Below are 6,441 nucleotides of genomic sequence, written 5' to 3'. Positions count from 1 at the left end.
GCTTGAGGTTTCTGTGGCGTCCAAGAACTAACGAACCTGTTCAAATATACGAATATCAGCGACACGTATTTGGAGTTAAGAGTTCTCCAACATGTGCAAATTACGCTCTCAAGCGAGTGGGACTGGACAATGGAGAAATGTATCCAATAGCAGCAAAGGCAATACAAAACAACTTCTACATGGACGATTTCATCAAATCAGCAGAAACCCCTGAAGAAGCAATCGAAGTCTTTAATCAGTTACAACCTCTTCTCTCTCAACACGGATTCGAGCTGAAGAAGTGGATAAGCAACAACGATGAGGTAACCGAAGCAATCCCAGAGGACTTGAAGTCGATCAGCAACACAAAGCAAGTCGAGGTGGAACCCAACGCGGAGGGATCTTCAGTGCTTGGACTACAGTTGACTGTTACTGACGATACTCTTCAAGTGTGTAGAGGTACAAACAAAGAAGTTGAAACTCCAATAACTCAGAGGAAGGTTCTGTTACTTGTCTCTTCAGTATTTGACCCGATCGGATTGTTTGCTCCGTTCAGTGTTCACATGAGACGACTACTAAAAGGCATTTGGACTAAGAATGGACAACATTGGGACAAAGAAGTGGAGCCTGGTGAGGAAGCAGAATTTCTGAGGTGGAAAGAACAACTTCCAATTGTAGCTGAAACAAGCGTTGCTAGAAGGTACTTCTATACAGCAAGGGACAAAATTGAACTTCATGTGTTTGCCGACGCATCTGAAGACACGATGTGCGCAGTGGCCTAACTACGTTCACAAACCAAAGAGTACTCAGCCGACTTAGCATTTGTAATTGGAAAATGCAGGGTGGCACCGATGAGGCATCTTTCAATACCCCGCTTGGAACTGCAAGCAGCGGTGATGGCAGTGAGGTTGAAGGAACAGATAGTCAAGGAACATGAGATGAAGATAAGCAGTTGCAGTTTTTGGTCAGACTCAACTACAGTATTACAGTGGATACACAGCTCCCATCGTAAGCAGCAAGTGTTTGTGGCCAATCGACTTGCTGAGATACTGGATACAACTGATGTTTCACAGTGGAAACATGTGAGCGGTATCAACAACCCAGCTGACATTGGCACGAGAGCAATCAACATTGAAGAACTCAAGAGAAATGAGTGGCTCACTGGGCCGGCCTGGTTGAAGCGACCAGAAAGTGAATGGCCAGAGCAAGTGAACCTAGTCTTCGCCTCAGATGAAGGGAATATACCCGCATCGGTCTTTGCAACACAGACTGAAGAGAAGAAAGCTGTTATTCAGTGGGAAAGATTCAGTAACTTCAACAGGCTAGTGAATGCAGTGGCATATGTGCGGCAAGCCATGAGCAAACACAAACCAGCAACACTTATAGTAAGCGTTGAAGAACGAGAAAAAGCAAAAGCAACAATCTTCAAGCTACTACAGCAAGAACAGTTTAGTGAAGAGATGAAATCTCTCAGGGCTGAAAAGGAAATTCCAAAAAGCAGCAAAATCCTACAATTCTCACCTTTTCTAGATGAAGAGGGGCTTATTCGAGCCAAAGGCAGAATAGGCAAAAGTCAATTGGACTTCGATGCAAAGCATCCAATATTGCTACATTGGAAACATCAAGCAGTTGAATTATTCTGGCGAAACGAGCACAAGAACAATCAGCATGAAGGCACTGAGCATGTAAGAAACATTGTTCAGCAGAAGATCTGGATCCTAGGCATACGAAATGCCTTGCGATCAATCAAGAACAAGTGTGTAACCTGCAGAAAGGGCAGAGCACAAACGATAGCACCAGTAATGGCAGATCTACCCGAAAAATGGCTAGATGCTTCAACAGCCTTTACAAATGTTGGAGTGGATTACTTCGGCCCTTTCATTGTGAAGATTGGGCGAAGGAACGAAAAGCGATGGTGTTGTCTGTTCACATGTCTAACTGTGAGAGCGGTGCATATAGAGGTTGTACCCAAGACAGACACAGACATTTGTCTCAATGCAATTATGAGGTTTATTGCACGAAGAGGCAAACCAAGTACAATGATCAGCGGCAACGGGACAAACTTTGTTGGAGCTGAAAGAGAATTTGCAGAATATGTTGCAGCATGGAACAAAGAGAGGATCGAAGAACATTTGATTCAACAGGGGATCAGATGGAAGTTCAACCCACCCGCAGAACCTCACTTTGGAGGAGTATGGGAGCGGCTGGTCAGAAGCTGCAAGAAAGCAATGTATGCAGTGTTGGGGAACAGATCAGTCACCGAGGACGTTCTATCAACTACGATGTGTATTGTGGAACAAACGATGAACGCAAGACCGTTGACTTCGGTCAGTTCAGATGCTAATGACTTAGAAGCATTGACCCCTAATCACTTCTTGCTTGGCAACAATAACATTTGCCTACCCTATGTACCATGCGCAGAGGAATTTGTTGACCACAGAAAACTCTTTCGACAAACTCGAGCATATGCAAATCTCATCTGGGACAGATTTCGTAAAAAATACTTGCCAACTTTGAATAATCGGCGAAAGTGGAGATCTACGACGAACGAAAACCTTAAAGAAGGAGATCTCGTTTGGTTGATCGAAGATAGTGACAAGCGAGGATACTACAAACTGGGTCGAGTTGTGGAGACCATGGGAGGGTCTGACGGAGTGATTCGATCAACGAAAATTAGAACGAACGCCGGAGTTTACAAGAGACCAGTAGTGAAGCTCGCCCCAGTACTGCCAAACGAGAAAGATGTTTTCACTAAGGAAAACAGGGCCGCCGATGTGAAGGCCGAGCTTAACTAAAGTTCCTATATTTGTTACGCAAACAAATCCAGCTCTGAATTGGACATATGTTACTCAAACTTTGGTGTGCGATATATTTAAAGCCAAACAATTACGTCAATTTTTCACCAAAAACTTGACGTGGATTTCCAATACAACACAACAATTCTTGACGTCAGTTTTGCATGGAAAAAAGGACGTTTTTAATGCCGTCATAACCAACCAATCAACGATGCAGTTTTGACATGTAGAGCAGTATAAATAGAGCTTGAAAAACAACCAAAAAAGAGCGGAAACTTGATAATTTTGTGATATTAAAATTGACATAAAGTGCGTATTAAAGCACAATTCCTCGAGCAGTAATTAACTGGTTACTGTGTCCTGTATCGACAAAATACTTGGGAAATAATTCAGCTGTTGGCTTCCCAAATTTTGACGTCTTCAAATCGTGAGTTTAGAGAGCAAAACTCTACTTAAGTTAAGTTTAAATATTTTTGCAAAACAGGTCTTAGACATATATCTTTGTCTTCGATTTGTTCAGATATCGGAGTGAACTGGTATACATAAAAGAGATTGCGTATTTTGTGATCTGTAGTAAACCCAGTCCAGTTCGATATTGAAAAAACTAAGATTAGCAGTTAGTTGTGAACTGAATTTGTAATGCAACGGTAAGAATATAGCGGATATACAGTTACAAAAGCGAATAGCAAAAACACAATATCCGGACAGATTTGTGGCCGCTGAAACGAACTGGGCGGTGTAAAGCTTTCCTCGTCATAAGTGGGAGAGCAGCCGTTACACTATTTTTACTGTAACTTTCCTTCCTCCAATCAACACTTTGTTCAGGTCAGCTTTCCAAGAACAGAGATATGAGGTTCAAAAATTGATACCAGAGATAAACAATGACTTTTTAAAAAATGATTATATCCACAGTGAAATATAAATGCGACACAAAAATATAGCTCAAGAACTATCCAATTTGGAAAAGCAACTGAAAGCTAAAAACTTAGCAATTTCGATTCTCGCTAAATTTTCTCCGGAGATAATTTAATTAATCAGCAATTGGAAAGAAACATTTCTTTTCAGACGTCAAAGAAAAATAAGTATTTATAACTTTTTCTAAATCATAATGTTGCTTGAAATGCATCCATTAAAAAAAGAATCACCACAGCTAGCGAGGTTAAAAGAGCAAAAACTAGTTGACAAAAATTCAAGTTCATTCGCTCCTTTTTTAACATTTTTCTCGCAGCTTATAAATTTCTTTAACACTGCAAATTTTTCAGTTTTTAGGCTTCATGCTGATGAACGCCAATTGTCATTATTCAAAAAATTATACCAATTCAAACCAGGTTCAAAAATTTGACGTAATTGACACTCTTTTTCTTCTTGAATTTAAAAAACTGCTCTTTATGCCATGACCGGTTCCAAAAACACCCTCCATTGAAAATATGTAAACAACATATGAAAACTTTATGACCTAATTTGTAATATTTTTAGTCAAAAATGATCATATGATTTCCTTTTGATGTGTGCTTGTTTGTTTTTGTTCTACAAAAGTAATTTATTCATGGAAAGGATGCTACAAATGACAGAGAAAAAGGAAAAAACTAACATAAGATAAACCAAATAAAACTAGCTTCAGTTTATGTAAAACAAATGAAAAAAAAACAGCTACATGAATTAATTACAAACGGCTAAAAAAATTTTGTCAGCATTGAAATGTACTATATTTTCAAACTGGCATTAAAATTTTAGAATTTCAGTTCAAGAACAGAGGCAGCAGAAAGTGACGTTGTGTTCCTGGATGTTTATTAAAAGATATAGGTTTAAAAAACGAAAATTAAGAACAATGAAAATGTTCAATATATTTTAAGTTTGAATTAACTTATATATTAAAATCGATCGATAATTTACTTGAATTAACTTATATATAACTTCGATCGATGTGGAACGCGTGGCCACTTGTCTTCAAGCTCAGGACAGCCTAGTTATGACTGTGTTAATGTTCAGGAAATTGGGTGAACGCAAAGTAAGCCGAAGTAAAAGTAAGCCGACATAAAAGCAAGCCGAAAGTTATCTAATAGTTATTTAACCTATCGGAAATATTACATTGTTAACCGTTACAATCAACACTGTGCATAGTATTATATTAGTGTATTCCAATGCACCAAAGAAACAAAAATACTTCAATCTTTAGGCTCTAGTGATTACGGGCCTCAGTGGGCCCCTGTTCATGGCCATGCCTCTAATCCGATGTGGGATGTAATCAGGAAACCGCGGGCCGGTGATCAAGGCGAAAAGTCCACCGACCCACAAGGGGCAATTTAAAATACGGGTATCCCAAAATTTTTCGGCTTACTTTACCTCACTTTTAAATTTTGACTTGCTTGCCAATCGGCTCCCAGGTTGAGGTCCTCGTTCAAAAGTCCTTATGAAAATACCCATCCAGACTATTTTTGCTTATGAAAATACCCAGGCAGACCAAAAATGCCTATGATCCAGACTTTGCCTCGTTCAAAATTTTGGTGCGTTTATGTGCTCGTTCAAGAACTCTTATGAAAAGACCCGTACAGACCAAAATGCGATATGATCCAGACTTTGCCTCGTTCAAAATTTTGGTGCGTTTATGTGCTCGTTCAAGAACTCTTATGAAAAGACCCGTACAGACCAAAATGCGATATGATCCAGACTTTGGCTCGTTCGATTTATGAAAAGACTCAGAAAGACCGAAAAAGTTTATGATCCAGACTTTGGCTCGTTCAATTTATGAAAAGACAGGAGCTAAGACATACCGACAAAAATGGCGTACGAAACGTCGCTATTTGTTGGTTTCATCGGTTTTGCTTGTATGAAGCGTGGGTTTTTTCGGTTTCGTAGAAGTAATCCGTATTGGTTGTGAGAAGCGTCGGATAATCGAAATTGCCAGTCTCAAATTGCCAGTTGTAATAAAGTCATCGTCCGATCATCGTAGTAGTAGTAGTAGTAGTAGTAGTAGTAGTAGTAGTAGTAGTAGTAGTAGTAGTAGTAGTAGTAGTAGTAGTAGTAGTAGTAGTAGTAGTAGTAGTAGTAGTAGTAGTAGTAGTAGTAGTAGTAGTAGTAGTAGTAGTAGTAGTAGTAGTAGTAGTAGTAGTAGTAGTAGTAGTAGTAGTAGTAGTAGTAGTAGTAGTAGTAGTAGTAGTAGTAGTAGTAGTAGTAGTAGTAGTAGTAGTAGTAGTAGTAGTAGTAGTAGTAGTAGTAGTAGTAGTAGTAGTAGTAGTAGTAGTAGTAGTAGTAGTAGTAGTAGTAGTAGTAGTAGTAGTAGTAGTAGTAGTAGTAGTAGTAGTAGTAGTAGTAGTAGTAGTAGTAGTAGTAGTAGTAGTAGTAGTAGTAGTAGTAGTAGTAGTAGTAGTAGTAGTAGTAGTAGTAGTAGTAGTAGTAGTAGTAGTAGTAGTAGTAGTAGTAGTAGTAGTAGTAGTAGTAGTAGTAGTAGTAGTAGTAGTAGTAGTAGTAGTAGTAGTAGTAGTAGTAGTAGTAGTAGTAGTAGTAGTAGTAGTAGTAGTAGTAGTAGTAGTAGTAGTAGTAGTAGTAGTAGTAGTAGTAGTAGTAGTAGTAGTAGTAGTAGTAGTAGTAGTAGTAGTAGTAGTAGTAGTAGTAGTAGTAGTAGTAGTAGTAGTAGTAGTAGTAGTAGTAGTAGTAGTAGTAGTAGTAG

This window comes from Convolutriloba macropyga, chromosome 3 (genome assembly GCF_964194025.1).
Source record: "Convolutriloba macropyga chromosome 3, txConMacr16.3, whole genome shotgun sequence".
NCBI classification, from domain to species: Eukaryota; Metazoa; Xenacoelomorpha; order Acoela; family Convolutidae; genus Convolutriloba; species Convolutriloba macropyga.
The sequence above is the reverse complement of the archived record's forward strand: the minus strand, read 5'-3'. Positions refer to the sequence as shown.